Source organism: Paroedura picta, chromosome 4 (assembly GCF_049243985.1).
Source record: "Paroedura picta isolate Pp20150507F chromosome 4, Ppicta_v3.0, whole genome shotgun sequence".
In the NCBI taxonomy this organism is placed as follows: Eukaryota; Metazoa; Chordata; class Lepidosauria; order Squamata; family Gekkonidae; genus Paroedura; species Paroedura picta.
The window spans coordinates 100,157,695-100,173,285 of NC_135372.1; the positions used below are offsets into that span (position 1 = coordinate 100,157,695).

The 15,591-nt window shown below is 44.9% G+C and overlaps 1 protein-coding gene and 1 long non-coding RNA gene across 6 annotated transcripts in view; one reads left to right on the top strand and one right to left on the bottom strand.

The window, feature by feature from the left end:
• The window catches only part of LOC143836011 (uncharacterized), a 177,806-nt gene extending 175,254 nt beyond the window's left edge, over positions 1-2,552 (top strand). For all 5 annotated transcript variants that reach the window (XR_013230451.1, XR_013230450.1, XR_013230452.1 and 2 more), the window contains 2 exons: positions 166-250; positions 931-2,552. This is a non-coding gene — a long non-coding RNA (uncharacterized LOC143836011). The remainder of the gene's footprint in view (positions 1-165; positions 251-930) is intronic.
• Positions 1-15,591, bottom strand: part of LRRN2 (leucine rich repeat neuronal 2) — a 178,512-nt gene that overhangs the window by 125,076 nt on the left and 37,845 nt on the right. The gene's annotated exons all lie outside the window — the stretch shown is intronic.

Genomic DNA, 15,591 nt, shown 5'->3' on the forward strand with positions numbered 1-15,591 from the left:
CACTATATGAAGTTCCATAGTGATTTTTTTGCAGCCATGGAGGTGGTTTTAGAGGAGTTTTCTGGCATAGGGGGAAATGGGCAACTGTTCCCCAGGAGAATATAATGAATTTATTTATACTCCATTTTTTTCTCCCCCCCTCCCCTATTTTGTCTTTCTTTGCAGAATATGTGGGAGGGGGCAGGCAAAACAGATTGAAAAGAAGAGGGGACGAAGGAGCTGCTGCTGCTTTGACTTCTGCTTTAAGGAGGTGATTTCATGGGCTGTGACCAGGCTGCAAAGTGTCAATCTTAAAATGAGCAGAGGCTTAAAGGGAGGGTGGTGGAAAGGCAGAACCCAGGCACATGGAGAGGGAAATGATAGGAGCACAGTGGGTAGAGTTGGCTGGTCATCCCAAAATGAACCTGATTGAAATATTCATATTGCTGTAGTCTGTAATGCCCCCTTTCTGTTTTAATCAAGTAAGGTCAACAATGTGAAAGAAACAGATAAAAATTACTGAAGTGCTTTATCAATTTCCCAGTGACTGGTTCTCTGCTGGAGGAAGGGAGGAGTTTGCTAATTTCAAATTATCCAGGTTTCAAAGCTTGTTATTTTTAGGCCAGCCTGCTGAGTTCAGTCTCACTTGCCTACAGTTTTTAAAATAATAATCTCTTATTCTATGGTTTAAATACAATGCAGGGGTATTACCCTGAAGTTTGAGAGAAGGGTACATTTCTGAGCATCGCAGAGATTAATGGATCACTTTTATTAGAAAGAGCTTGCTTGGGTTTTATTCACAGAGAAGTTGGGGATTAAGCATAGCAGCATGGGTGCTTAGATTGAAAATAGACGCTTGACCATTGCAAGGTTCTTTTTTTTCTCTTTTGCATTTCAATTTGTTGCTCGAATTAATCATTTATGAATGGGATCCTGCCTTTTGCTTTGCAGGGAGGATCTCAAGGTAGTTTATAGAGTCTCAAGGAGAATGCAATGCTGAAATGTCAAAGCCCTCCCTAGATCCTGACTGAAAAATGGCATATACGCCTTCTGGAGGCGGGAACTGCAGCCTACAAATGTATGGCAAAATCATGACTGCAAAGAAAGAACTGAATGTAAGAAATTTGCACTTGACCTAATCTCTAGTGCTCTTTTTGAATCTAATGTATTAAATTGGTTGCAAATGAAGGAAAGCGTGAAAGAAACACACACACACACACACACACACACAATCCTATTAGCAGGAAGAGAAGGGAGGAGATCAGGCTAGTAACCCTGAAGAGAAGCTCAGTGTCAGAGAATTAAAGGGTTCTACTGGACCCAACATTTTTAGAAAAGTAAGTTTCAAAAAGGCTTTGTTTCAACTCAGCTCAAAAAATGTCCCCTTACCTCAATAAGGCTGATCTGGCCACCCAGATACACGCCAGAGTCATATTGAGTCTAGACTACTGTAATGCATGGTACATTGCTCTTGTCTCAAAACCAATTCAGACACTCTAGTTGGTGCAGAATGCTGCAGCTAACCTATTATCGGGAGCTAGACAGAGCATACATATTAGTCCCATTCTGTTGTCACTGCACTGCCTGCCCATCCATTACTGGGCCCGATTTAAAGTATTAACCATGACATACAAAGTCCTTCATGGCCTTGGCCCCCCATTTTCTGCAAGACTGACCCTCCCCCACCCATATTCTACCATGACAGCTTTACTCATCCAAGCAAGACCTTCTGCAGGTGGCAATCTGAAAATGAAAAAATCAGTAACTGGTCTTACATATGGGGGAATGGCCTGCCCAATAAGGTCAGGGTGGCTCCCATTTTCCTGGCTTTCAGCATATTATGCATAATTGAATTATTCAAGAGGGCTTTTCTAAACAGGCAATAGGGTAGCACTGTTACAAATGGTATCATGAAATTACTTGGATAAATTATTGGGGACTGTGGGCTGTACTACTGTGTATAGTTTGCTGTGGGCTAGATCCTATTGTGTCATTTTGCATCATTTGATATGCTGAAATTTATGCTTTGCTTCAGTTTTGTTTTTTAGACTTCTAGTTGGTACTACAAATCAAATCCTATTTAATTGTTTTCTTCCATCTTGTGGATTGTATTGACTCGCTCTTTGTAATCTGCCTTAGGTCCAAGTAAGAAAGGCAGACTATAAATAATGTAAACAAATAAATGGACAAATATATTGCATGTGTGGATGAGGAAGTTAGTAAACAAAGTAGAAATATTGCCCTCCTGGTAACAAAAGCATTTATTGTCCCATGATATGTTTCTAGCTAATGTATGTCTAATTTGTGGTGGTAACCTGAGATAACAGTGTTGAAAGAAATCTACAACAGATATTATCACTCTGAAACAGCAAAATCTGTTTACATTAGTGCTTCAGCAAGAAGGAGCTTCAGCTTAATTTGGGAACTGGTGCTGTTTGCCCATCTTGCTAGAATAAATTATATTGATTACCAAAATAGTCTGGGTTGAATTTCATTGAGACCTTTTTTGAACAGGGAATAAGGCCCAGACAGGTGCTCATCTGGCAGTGAGGCAAATCCCCGCTTCCACATGATGTTGGTGCCAGCCTGGACCTGGCACAATTCAGGCCCTCAATTGCCCTGCAGCAAAGGAACACAGATATTTAGGCACCAACGGGGATTATGCAGGGGCAGGTATGTGGGGCAGGGAAGAGGAACATGGTATTGCCCTGGCTTTCCACCCTGGCTGCCTCTTGTGGAGGCAGAAATCCAGGTGGACAGTGTGCACTACCAAAAAAAGTCCCCCATAGGGACACATGAAGCAGAGGGTCAAACTGCCCCATTGCAAAGAACTGGTGTCAGCCTGACATGGTTGCCACTGTGCAAAATGGGTCTGAGAAAACTAAACAAACAATATTAAACATGAATAGAAAATAAAGTTCAGTGTTTTTCTTAACCATGTGCCTGTTGTGGAGATAAACTTGTTCTACTATAAAATCAAATGAAAGGAAATGTACAATAGTAAGATGGTTATCCAAAGAGTTGTGGGTGCCATGAGGCCAGTACTCAGATCATCCATCCATCTAAAACAGATGTTCAGGCTTGTGCTCAATGGTGCCTCAAGAGGGAGGGACACCTGCTGCACAGTGTTCCCTTTTCTGCCCACCCTCATCATTAGCTGCTGTGAGCCCTTAATTTACTCTTCCTGACACTCGTACACTGCCCCCTTCATTGAATCTGCAGTCCCTTCCTTGGTTTGGAGCCTGGCTCCATCTCACCTAGGGAGCAGTTTGGCTGGTCTGGCTCTTTGCTGTCTGGTTCTTTCACTCCTCTGGGTCTACCCTTTCCTTAATCCCTGTCTCTCCTTCTCCCTTAAGCAAACTCACTGCAAGTCAGTCTTGCTTTGGCCTTCCCTTGGCAGCTTCCTTTCCTTGCAGTCCTTCTCTCACTCTCTTAGCAGGGCCTGCCTTTGGATAACGTTCCAGCTGGGAAAGAGGAAACTGCTTTGCGCACAGCAGTCCTGCCCAACCCCCACCCCAGCTGGACCAGTGGTGGCTCAGGGTTCATTGGTGATTGTTGTGGTCTCACCAGGGCTGATGTGGGGAGGGGTAGGCCTTGGATCATAGACTATAACTGGACTCCCTTTCTCACTTTGTGTACCTGTTGGGAAGTAGTAGAACAAGAAAGTAAAAATGAAATAAACAAACATATCAAAAGAACCCCAAGAGGTAGGTTAGAAAAGGCTACGGTGACCCTGTTAAGATTACATGGAAAGTCTAGATTAATGCTGAGAGATAGAATTTGTAAAAGCAATTTGTAAAGATATATGTCTAACACTAACCTCAAGTAGAACAACGTCTGAGTCAATCTTTGTTCTGATGCATCAGACCAACACAGCAACTATCCTCCAGAGATCCTCACTAATCATGTTTCAGTTCCAACGTAACACATGCTGTTGACAAACCCATGCAAAGGCTAGTAATTACTGCAGTGTTTTGTTACAACACGGGGGGGGGGGGAGAGGGAGTGATTCCATGGTAGTTGGTTCACACTTAGAATGTAAAAATTAGATCTCGTGGGCTATGCTAGTTCATTTTAAAAAATTAAATAGAAGCAGCAGAAATAGCCCGACTTTAAGACTAATATAGGCCAGTAGACCCCCCCCCCTGGGTGTGCACAGCGATGGCTGCTATTCAGGGTGGGAGGAGGGGAGGTTTGTTAGACTGTTTTTTTGCCATCATTATTGTTTTATGACATTGTCTATGTTTTTAACCGCTAGTAAACCGCCACTAGCTGGCTGGGTCTGGGAGTGGCAGTCAACAAATATAAATATAAATAAATAAAATAAAAGTAACACCTAGATTTTGAATTTTATTTTAACAATTAATTTGCTCAAGAAGTAGTGACTGGAATGACAGATCCCAGGGCCATTCCGCACCAAGGGCAATGTGGGTAAATCTGTGCGCTATTGAAAAGTGCTGCAGGCAAAAGCGGCCGATCGTGGTAACGCACACAGCCGTTTCTAGCGAAAAAGGCTCTCCCACTAGCGCTGTTCTCGTAACACACAAGTTTCCGGTCTCGCTGAAATCGCAATAGGGGAGGCAATATTTTTCCACGCTTCCTCCCGTCCCTTAACAGCCAATTAACTGTTGTGTTCGTGTTTCCCTTTAAGAAGCCCCGCTCATTTGTTGCTTTTCCTGTCTAAGGAAAAAAAATGGCGATCGCTTTGCTGGAAGTTCGATGGCGAGAACAGGGGAGGGACTTTCTTTCTACTGCTACATTGAGAATGCACATGCCTTTCGCTGATGTGTTGCAGCTTGTGCGCAGAAGTGTAGCAGTTTTCTCAGGGGGAATCCACTTTTCTCAATTTCCCAAAAAGCGCTACAACGAAGCGCTTTTTGTGGGAGTGTTGCAGGAGTGTTGCAGATTGGGTGCGACGTCATGCGGAACCTTGAATTAGTAGCGTTTACCAAGGGTAAGACTTCTGCTACATTTAAGTCATGCGGAATGGCCCCCAGAGTAGAATGATGGTTGTTGGGAGTAGCAGAGGTGTTCTGGGCCTGGAATGATACTGCCTCCCCAAGTGGAATGGCAGCCCCTGGGAATAGCAGACTTGTGGAGCTGCACTGACAGGTCCAAGGGTGAAATGGCAGCCCCTGTGATTAAAATCAGTGTTCTGAACCTATAATCATAGACCTTAGGCAGGAAAGAAATATCTTATATTGATTTTAATCACAAAGGCCATTCTACTCTGGGATGTGTCGCTCCAGGCCCAAAACAGTTCTGTTACCTCCAGGCACTATCTTTCCATTTGGGGAACTATTATTCCAGTCCCAGAATGCTCACGGTACTCCCAGGTAATCATGGTACTCCCACTCTGCCCAGAATGTATCAGGAGGGGGGTAATTCCACGGTACCCCCAGGGCTGTCATGCCACACTTGAGGGCTGTCATTGCATACCCAGGACATCTCCTACCCTTGCAGACTATCATTCCAGTCCCAAATCCTCATGGTGCTCCCAGGGGCCTCTATGACATTAGACATTGCTGAGGTCTTGCCGTTTCCAAAACCTCGCCCTTCCCAGGCAGCCAACCTTCCCCACCATCAAATTCTCCTGGTATTTTCCCACCCAGAGCTGGCAGCTCTTGCATAGGAGCAAATACTGTGTGCCCACAGCAGACTGTGAAGGGAAAGCCAGGAAGAATAGAAGGAGGAGGGAAGTCAGGTGGTATACAGATGAGCTGGGAAGGAGGAAATCTCTTCCCCACGTTTTCCTGACTCCTACAGACCCCCTGCTTCACTAGCAAGAAGCTGACACTGTAAATGGGCCCTCCAGCAGCTTTCATTGGTCAGTAAGTGACAACCGGAATATCCCTGTTAGGTTGATTGCAGCCCTCAAACAAATATGGAGAAACTCTTAGGGCTCTAATAAGTATGGCTGACATCTTACCCAGGCCACCTTTTCCCAGTAGGTAGATTTTAGAAAGAAAGAAAGAAAGAAAGAAAGAAAGAAAGAAAGAAAGAAAGAAAGAAAGAAAGAAAGAAAGAAAGAAAGCTTCTTTACCAAATCCTCTCAGTTTTAAATACTGAGCTGTTTGGACAAGGATTTGACCAGCGTAATTTGCAGAATGAAAACTCCCCATTTGCCATCAAATGGTGAGAAATCCCCATCATGGATGATGGAATGTCATAGATCTTACCTTTACTAACTGTGACATAGGGCTGATAGCAAGGTGAGAGAGAAATCACGCAGGGTACCCAGGAGGGATTAAACTGAACAAGGTAAAAATTAAGGTTGAAAACTGGAGTGGGTGGGGGATAAAATCTGTAACTTCTGAAATGAATTGGCTTCCCCAAAGACAGAAGCAAAAGCCTTGCTTCACCTTGACTCAAATTAAAAGGGACAATAGATAGATGGAGGATTTTGTAGTAAGTCGCCATATGTTTCAAAAGCTATAATGATAGTGAGCAAAGCACTTAGCTAGTTGGAGCATTGAGGGTCTTTCTAAGAGGCTATCATCAGAGGGTGTGGGCCGTGATGTAGAAATTGCTGGCTGGATTCCCATGGGATGCTTCTAAGTAGCAATCAAATGGGACTAAAAGTTTATATATTCAAAGATGGTTTCACTATCACGGGTCTGTGGCTCAGGCTAATGTCATTGCAGTGCATTGTATGATAAATGTTTAAAAGCAACTGCAGTGCATGGTGGGAGGGGAACCAATTTGGAGCAAGGCTCAGTGTAGGGTTGTCAACCTCTGGGTGGTAATGGAGATCTCCTGGGATTACAAGTGATCTCTGTTGCCTAGATCAATTTGTCTGTTGAAAATGGATGCTATCAAAGGTGGACTCTATACCCCATTGAAGTCCCTCCCCTCCCCAAACTATGCCCTTCTCAGATCCCACCCCCAAATCTCTAGGTAGTAGGGAATCTGTGGTAGGAAGGAATTCCAACTTTGTAATGTTCCTGATAAAAAACATTCCTACAGCCCAAGGGGAAATTTCTATATGGGAAAAGACATGGGGAAAGTGTTGAAACCCTCTCCGATATTATGGTTCCAGTTCAGCATCTCTCTCTGGCTACTCAGTAAACAACATTTTCGGTCAGAATGCCGGTGATAATAAATGTGAAGTTTTTTAAAATGCATGTTATAATCTCAAGACCAAACTTAAGTGCCAGCACAACACAGAACCATAGAAAAAAATTTTTCCAGTGGAATTGTGAGCAGTATACTTGTATAATATCCTATAGCATAACATAAGTTATTGCTGATTATGAGTAAATCACTCATATTTCATTAATTTCTTCAGTGCCCACTTAGAAATATTCATTTATTTAAGCATTTCTGCTCTGCTTTGGTCTCCAGTGGGATCTCAAAAAGGCCTTCAAAGAAATACCAAAATGCAATTTACAGAAACAGGAAAAAAAATACAACATAACTCCAAAATCCTGGATTGGTCCTGGCCTTAGGGTTGCCAGCTCTGGGTTAAGAAATACTTGGATGCTTTGAGGGTGGAGCTGGGAGGAGTGGGTGGGATTTGGGACCTCAGTGGAGTATAATGAAATGGAGTCCACCCTCCATAGCAGCCATTTTCTCCAGGGGAATTGATCTCTGTTGCCTGAAGATGAGATAATTCCAGGGGATCCCCAAATCCCAGGTAGATGCTGGCCTTCCTAACTGGCCTATCTAAAGGCCGAAAGCCACCTGCTAAGTGTCCTTTGATTCTTGCCCTTTGACTTGTGTGCCTCTGACCATATCCAGTTTTAAGCATCTGTAACAATGGAAGGAGCAGACGCTTAGCTCAGAGCTTAATCCTCTGGCACAGATGTTTCCAAGTCTCCCTTCCTGCATTGTAAGTTGCCAGAAACCTGTAGGGAAAAAAATATCCTGCCCCTTAGCAAAGCCTTAATGGGATGCCATTTTAAATAGGGCTGCCAGGCCTGACATGGGGATATGGGGAGGGGCTGTCAGCAATGAAAAACTGGGGAGTGGGAACAGAAAGTGGAATCACGGTTCTCTAGGATCATCAGAAACTCAGTGGTTTCTCCATGGAGTTTTTACTGTTTCTTAGAGAGGTATGACACTTGTTCAGCTTCTTCTTCTTCTTTTTTAAAGGATAGCCCTGGAGAAACAAATTGAATGTATCTAGATATTTGATAATGGTAGTGGTGATGGGAAAATAGAATCATATGTACAGCAAAGGGTGAGAATCCAGGGATTAGCTAGGAGGTGCAGGATACAGATAGCTTGCTAAAACAAAGCAGGTCTGGATCTCATCAGTGTTTTGATGGACAATGTTCATAGAGCCCTATGAATTCCACTTAGGGACTTGCAGACAAGCCAAGATCTAAATGTAATGAACAGTTAAAATTCACCAAGCTATATAAACATCATCAAGAGATGTATGCTGTCCAGATGTTAACTGTAGATGAGAAACAAGAGCAGACAGCTTTATAGACAGCTTCCTTTTCTATAATTGTTCCTCCCGAGAGGCAGAGTATCTAATTTAGGGTTGCCACCTTTTGCTAGGGAACTTTGTGGAGAATTGGGATTTGTGTCTGGGGTGGATGGGAGGAAGAGAGCTCAGTAATTTAGTGATATCACTTCAGGAATTCTGTTTCTCTCCATCTCGATGGTAAACCAGAGTCCTCTCATTAAACTGCCATTTCTTTCAGTGGAACTAATCTCTCTAGTCTGGAGGTCAATTGTAATTCCAGGAGGGCTGGCAAGCCAGGACCGGGGACTCAATGTACAGCTGCACCATTTTCTTATAGTCATACAGCATTGTTAAAAATAGAAGCTTATATCTTATCTGGATGAGATCAGGCTTAATTTACAGATACACATCAAGATTGCCAAGCAAACTGGATATATTCCCAGTTCACCCCTTTAGTTTTCATTTAAAAAACCCAGGAACCTCCTATAAACACTGTGTCTCTAATTTTATGGACATTTTATATCACTCCCTAGAAGTGAAGGGCTTTGATGCTTCTGATCGATTTTACATAGCAGGAGTTCGGAGTCTACAGTGACAGGCAGCACCTGAAAACTATTGTTAATAGCTAAGTGGGAGTGAAGCTTTTGAGAACTCTGTGCTCAAGGCATTGGGGGGGGGGAATCTATGGTGCTTTCACATTTTCCTATAAGCCTGACTTCTCCTCCAGGTTTTCATCCTGTTCTCCCTTGTCATACTGAGTTGAAAGCAGGAACATCTGTTGGCAAGAGCCCCCTTCCCTGCTCCACTATGCCCTCCTCTCCCCACACGGAAACTGCAGGCTCTCCCCTGCTGCTTAGCACTGCCGAGAGGCACTTATTATTCTGGCAGCTGTTTCTGCCATTAGAACCACGGGAGCTTCAAAGAGGCTGCCCTCAGTGACAGAGGGCACAGGCACTCAGAGGCAGGGGGAGATGGAAGCAGAAGCAGACAACTCTCTGATCCCAAGCTGAGCTGGCCCTAACTAGTTATCTACATGACAGCCAAAGCATACGTCAATCATCAAGGGGGCACCAAATCCCACGATCTTGCCACATAGACAAAACTATTATTCAGGTGGGCAGAAGCACACCTCAACTTGGTCAAGGCAGTGCACCTAGTAGACTGGCTCCGTCAGAAGGATATGCCGTAGGGGGGCTCCCCAGAGGTAGACCTCTTCACTTCAGATCACAACTCTCAGATAAGGTACTTTGTCTCAGGGTGGACTCAATCTCTGTTTTGCTACTTCAGACCAACATGGCTACCAACCTGAATCTAGTAATCTTTTTATGTTCAAGCTGAAAAAGGTGGAGCTATTCCATAGGCTCAGAAAGCCTGGAGGAGAAGACAGCCTTATAGGAAAAAGAGAAAGCACCATGGATTACCATAGGCCCAGTTAGTGGTTTACAAAAATGATATTGGAGATAGCCATAAAGTCTCACTTGTTCCCAGCAACTGGACCTTAACCTACCCAGGACTGCTGGAACAAGGAGGCTAGATAATTCAATGCTATCTGAAGATTGCCTTTGTCTAGTCTCTGAAATGACTCACACAAACTCCAGCCTAGTTCTCACAAACAGCAGATCAGATGTGCGGTCTAAGTAGAATAAACCTGCATGGATAGAAGTATCATGGCAGAAAATCCATCCCCAAGATTACCTGGCTCATTGATCTCTTTATATCTAGCACACTTTATTCCACGCTTCTTCCAAGGAGCTGAGAGTTGCATGGACAATTCTTCCATCTTCATTTTATTCTCACAACAACCCTGCGGGGTAGGTTAAGCTGAGAGAGAAAGAGGACTGACCCAGGATCATCGAACAAAATAACGTGGCACAATGAGGACTGGAACAAAGTCTACCAGCCCCAACTTTACATAGCACATAAGATCACAGAAATCTTCATGGGATCAGGAACTCCGTTTTCCCAAGGTTCCTAGAGTTATGTATAGATACATTCATAAGGATATAGGCTCTAGAACATGCATGGAGATTCAGATCAGTGAGGCTTGTGGCCATGACCCCCCTCACATTTATTCTGTTCTCATATAAGTAGAACTAGAGGCAAAGCCCATGGCATCCAGGAATACAACGGTGCTATCACATGCATCTGCACTGTGACTTTCAAACAGCTCAAGGTCACTCAGTAAATTTCATGACAAGCAAAGATCTGAACCTGTCCAACACTCTTAACTACTACACAATATTGTTAGCATCCTCGCCTATCTAACCCCTAAACTTGTTTATTGCTTCAGCTATGCCTCTGTGACTTTCTTTTGAAGTATCTTGTCTCATTTCATCTCCCACTAGGTTTTAATGGTTACCTCTCACAATATTTGGGACTTTCACATCCCTCTACTGAGAGCCAGCTTGGTGTAGTGTTTAGGAGTGCAGACTTCTAATCTTGGTGAGCTGGGTTTGATTCCGCGCTCCCCCACATGCAACCAGCTGGGTGACCTTGGGCTTGCCACAGCACAGATAAAGCTGTTCTGACCGAGCAGTAATATCAGGGCTCTCTCAGCCTCACCTACCTCACAGGGTGTCTGTTGTGGGGAGAGGAAAGGGAAGGAGACTGTAAGTTGCTTTGAGACTCCTTCAGGTAGAGAAAAGCGGTATATAAGAACCAACTCTTCTTATTCTTCTAAACAGATAGCTTTTGGGAATGGATCTTGTTTTGAACAGCCTTCCCTTCTTAACATCCCCTCTCCCACTATTCTGGCATGTCTATGGACTGCCCTGATGGAGGAACACTTTTATGCCATGCATTGAATAAGCGCTGACTCACATAAGGCTGTGCTGGAATGGATACCGTTAGTCTGCAAGGTGCCACTAAACTCCTCTTTTATTCTGGGCAGATAGTTTGCCTACTTGAGAATTCCCAGCATTACCTCAGCATCAGCTCTACCTTGTGTGTTAGCACCCCACCTTCTGCCCTTGCTTGTTTTTGTTGAGTCTGGCAAGCTACAGTTGTCCTCCAAGTCTGGCACCAGTTCAAAGCTGTATGCCTCACAATGACATCCTCTCCACCTCAGCCTAACCCAACGGGAGGAAAATAGCAGAGGTTTAGCATCAGGGGCTACATCATAAACCCCCAGCTCTTTATTAGAACTGAGAAATTGGGAGAGGAGAGGTGCCTGTTCAGACAAGGGAGTGTTTAGTACTCCGTTGGGGAGAGCAGGTTGCCGAGACATCAAACTAGGGTGAGCTGAGGGGCTTTCCTGTGTTCCTTTCATGGCCTTGCTTAATGAGTGTGTCTAACATTAAAGAGAATTTGGGGAGGGGGGGGGACAAGCCAGTCTCCAGCTGCCAAAAAGCTGTAAATTACAACAAATGCCAATAAGTCATTAGGAAGCACAAGAAAAATGTGAGGTTGCCATGGCAACTGACATTTGCCGCACTGAGGCGATGTTCTGGGGCTGTTCCCTCTTTCCTCAGGGGTGGGCAGGAGACAGAGAGAGGAGAACAGCTCCCAGTCATTCTACTGTGGGTAATTGCAGGCGGGACAAAAGGATGGGACGCATGAGGGATGTTTAAATACACCAGGCTGAACAGGAAGTCACAGTTTTGATCGAGGAACATAAAGGGAGAGTTGACAGCCTAGTTCCACTGGACAGCCTGGGGAGAGGGGAAGAAGCCCATCAGCCTACACAGCTTGCAAACAGGCTACTACATGGCATATGCACTGAACCAACATCAACTGCATATTGACTCTGACACGTGGCTGTTTTCCTGCACAGGGTGGGGAGTATGCCAGCTTCATCAAAATTTCAGAGGGTATACACAAAGTCTCAGAAGGAGGAAAAGAAACAGAAGACATTACAAGAAGCCTTTGGCTGTGGAGCTGCCCCAAGTGCCCTCCCCACATATTGCCCTGTACGATCCAAAGTGTTTCTTCTGCAGCCCTCCTTGGATCCTCCTGGGGCAATATGAGAGAAGGTGCATGCCTCCTCCGGCCCCAGAAGGGACCAGTGTCCAAATCAGGCTGCAGAGGAAGCACTTCTGCACCTGTGGCCCAGCTTGAACCCCAACCAGCACTAGTGTAGGAGGAGACAACAGATGTAAGCCACATCTCTCATCTCCTCCCACATCTCTGCCTTTGGTAATCTGGGTCACTTCATTTTGACACTGAACTAGCCCTGGATGATAGAGAGAACAGCAGGTTACTCTTGGCCAAGTTTCATTGCAAACCTATTTAATGAGCATTCACCTTTCATCTCTAGTGGTGACACTCCACTTCACCCAGCAGGCAGAAATCTGTGGGTGGCCACTGATGTATTGTTCCTAATGGCCATACTTTGACATAGTAAATCAGCATGCAGCTTTCTGAGAGGAGTTTCCCCAGATCCTAAGTGAGGGCATGAACCTCAGCAAGTCCCCAGTTTGTTTTTTTTTTTTTTTTTTTGGGGGGGGGGGGGCTCATGGTCACTAGCAGAAATAAAAATTGCATGAAAAATCTATGTTCCACTGCTACCAACAGTATCCTTTCCAGAGAGTTTATTTATAGACAAAAATGGCAATGCGTACAAAATCCTGTGTGCATGCATGATCTCTTTGCTATAAGAGAGCCAGTTTGGTGTAGTGGTTAGGAGTGTGGACTTCTAATCTGGCATGCCAGGTTCGATTCTGCGCTCCCCCACATGCAACTAGCTGGGGGGCCTTGGGCTCGCCACAGCACTGATAAAACTGTTCTGACCAGGCAGTGATATGAGTGCTCTCTCAGCCTCACCCACCCCACAGGGTGTCTGTTGTGGGGAGAGGAAAGGGAAGGCGACTGTAAGCCGCTTTGAGCCTCCTTCGGGTAGGGAAAAGCGGCATATAAGAACCAACTCTTCTTCTTCTTCTTCTTCTTCTTCTTCTTCTTCTTCTTCTTCTTCTTCTTCTTCTTCTTCTTCTTCTATATTCATTTGTTTCTTTATCCTCCTCCTCCTTTTTCTAGCCTGTGATAGATAACTCTGTGGTATCTATCAAGGATTTATAGGTTTGTTGTTCAAAGGTAATTTTATCCAGGTTAATTACCCTTCTGAGGTTAAAAACAAGTGCATCTTTGGGTTAAATTTGAAGTTCCAAATGCACATCCCTTCCAAGCACGCTTATGTTGCTCTTTTTCTGTGCTCTTTGTTATGCTGGCACATTTATCTTTGTGTAATGCAGCCAGGACAACAGAAACGTTATGTTACAAAGCAATGCACAACAAAAGAATGTCATGCTTGAGCATGTCTCAGGATCTTGAATCTCACAGAACTTCCATCACATAATGTGAACATCACTTCTTCATGGGACTGAGCTGAACATTTCCACAGCAAGAGTGGCATATGTCTGTTATGGGAACTGGATCCCAAACTCAGCAATTAAAGGCTATAATGAATCCAATGTATAATGATTGCATGTTAGCCTAGATAAATAAGGCTATGTCAGGTTCCTGAGATAGTGTGGTTAGGTCTCAGGTGCTTGTATTCTCATCTTCAGAAGAACCCTGTTTGCAGGCATGGACTGGGAATGAAACACCTTGGAAAAGGACACTCCCCTAGCCCTCTGTTCTTATTCCCCAACGGTGGGAAGGAAAGCCCTGCTTTCCTCACCCCTGGTGGGCTGGCGCTGCCTCCCTCAATTTGTGTGGGCTGGGTGCTGGCTACCTCACCTTGGCCAGTCCACCTCAGTGCCTCCCTCATCTCACATTGGACTCTGTACCTCTCTTGTCTCACAGGGGGCTTGGCCATGTCAGGCACCTTATTTGGCTCATGCAGGCCTAGGCTGTGCTGAGATGGTACCTCCATTTACCTCACACAGGCCTTGCTTTGCACATGTCTTGGCTGGGCTGCTCACTGCCATCTTCTTTGCCTTGCAAGGGTCTTATTCTAACTGGGTGCTGCCGTCTGCCTCACTTTGCATAGGGTTGGGCTGGATGCTGCTGTCTGTCTCACCAGAGACTCATTGAAGCTGAACACTGATCCCTTTGCCTCAGCTTGCCTTCAGGAGGACTATGGTAGACTGATGCCTACTCCTCTGCTTTATGTAGGGGATGGGCAGGCTGGACCCTGTTTGTTACAGGGCAGGCTCGGCCCAGGTTGGGGGAAGGGAGTCCATTGGCCCACTTGGCATTATCTTGGTGGTCTTAATGACCAATCCACCCCTGCCCTTTGGCTATTTATGCAAACAATGTGTTACTGGTCCACATTAACCCAGTGAGTTTCCAAGGCAGAATGGGGATATAGGGTACTAGTCTGAAACGCTAATAACTACACACACTGACTTCCTGTTGAATCATAGAATCATAGAGTTGAAAGGTACCTCCTGGGTCATCTAGTCCAACCTCCTGCACTATGCAGAACAGTAGCAAACAGCCGGGCCTGGGTGAATCATGCAAGCATTGTGGTATCAAATCACTCAGGAATTGCTCCTGGGCCTAGTCATAATGATTTTTCCCTCAAAGGCCAAAGCAGCCTCAGGAAGGGCACTGTAACCTCCCCCTGCATGTTACAGATTGAAACCAAGCCTGTTGAGGCTGCTTAACAACTGTCACTGAGGACATCCATTTTCTGTAGCTAAATGGGCTCTGTTTATAATCTGGGGGCTTTTAAAACCCTGCATTTTTATTTTTAGATTTCATATTATTCTGCAAACATGAGCATTTTTCAGGGGTTTTTTTCCCCTTGAAAGAACTGTCTTTCCTATTCAGCACTCTGATCCCTGGATTTTAATATCCTCATACTTGGTTGGGGGTAACTATTAGAATATAGAAGTGAAGGGCAGTGATACCTGCAGGGGGGAACCCCATCCCCCCCTCCCACTTGCCAGTTGATCCCAGGCATGGCTCCTTGCACCCACCACCCTTCACCCTGCCTGATGCAGCTCCAAGTCTCCACAGCTGCCTCTGAGCTGCTGCACTGCTGATGGCACCTGGGAGCCAGACCAGCCCTTGAATTTCTTGGTGGTATTAGCCAGAGCTGACCCTGCTTAGCTTATGAGCTCTGATAAGTCTCAGCTACCCTGGGCTATTTGAATAGCTACCCGGTATCTGTTCCAGTTGCCAATACGTATACAAGCCTCAGAAGCAATTACATATATTTCTGTTTACAAACATACAGGTTTTTAAAAATTCCTCAGACTCTATCCTAAGCTTGCTTTCAGTTAAGTACCACAACAGTGAGCAATGAATAATGA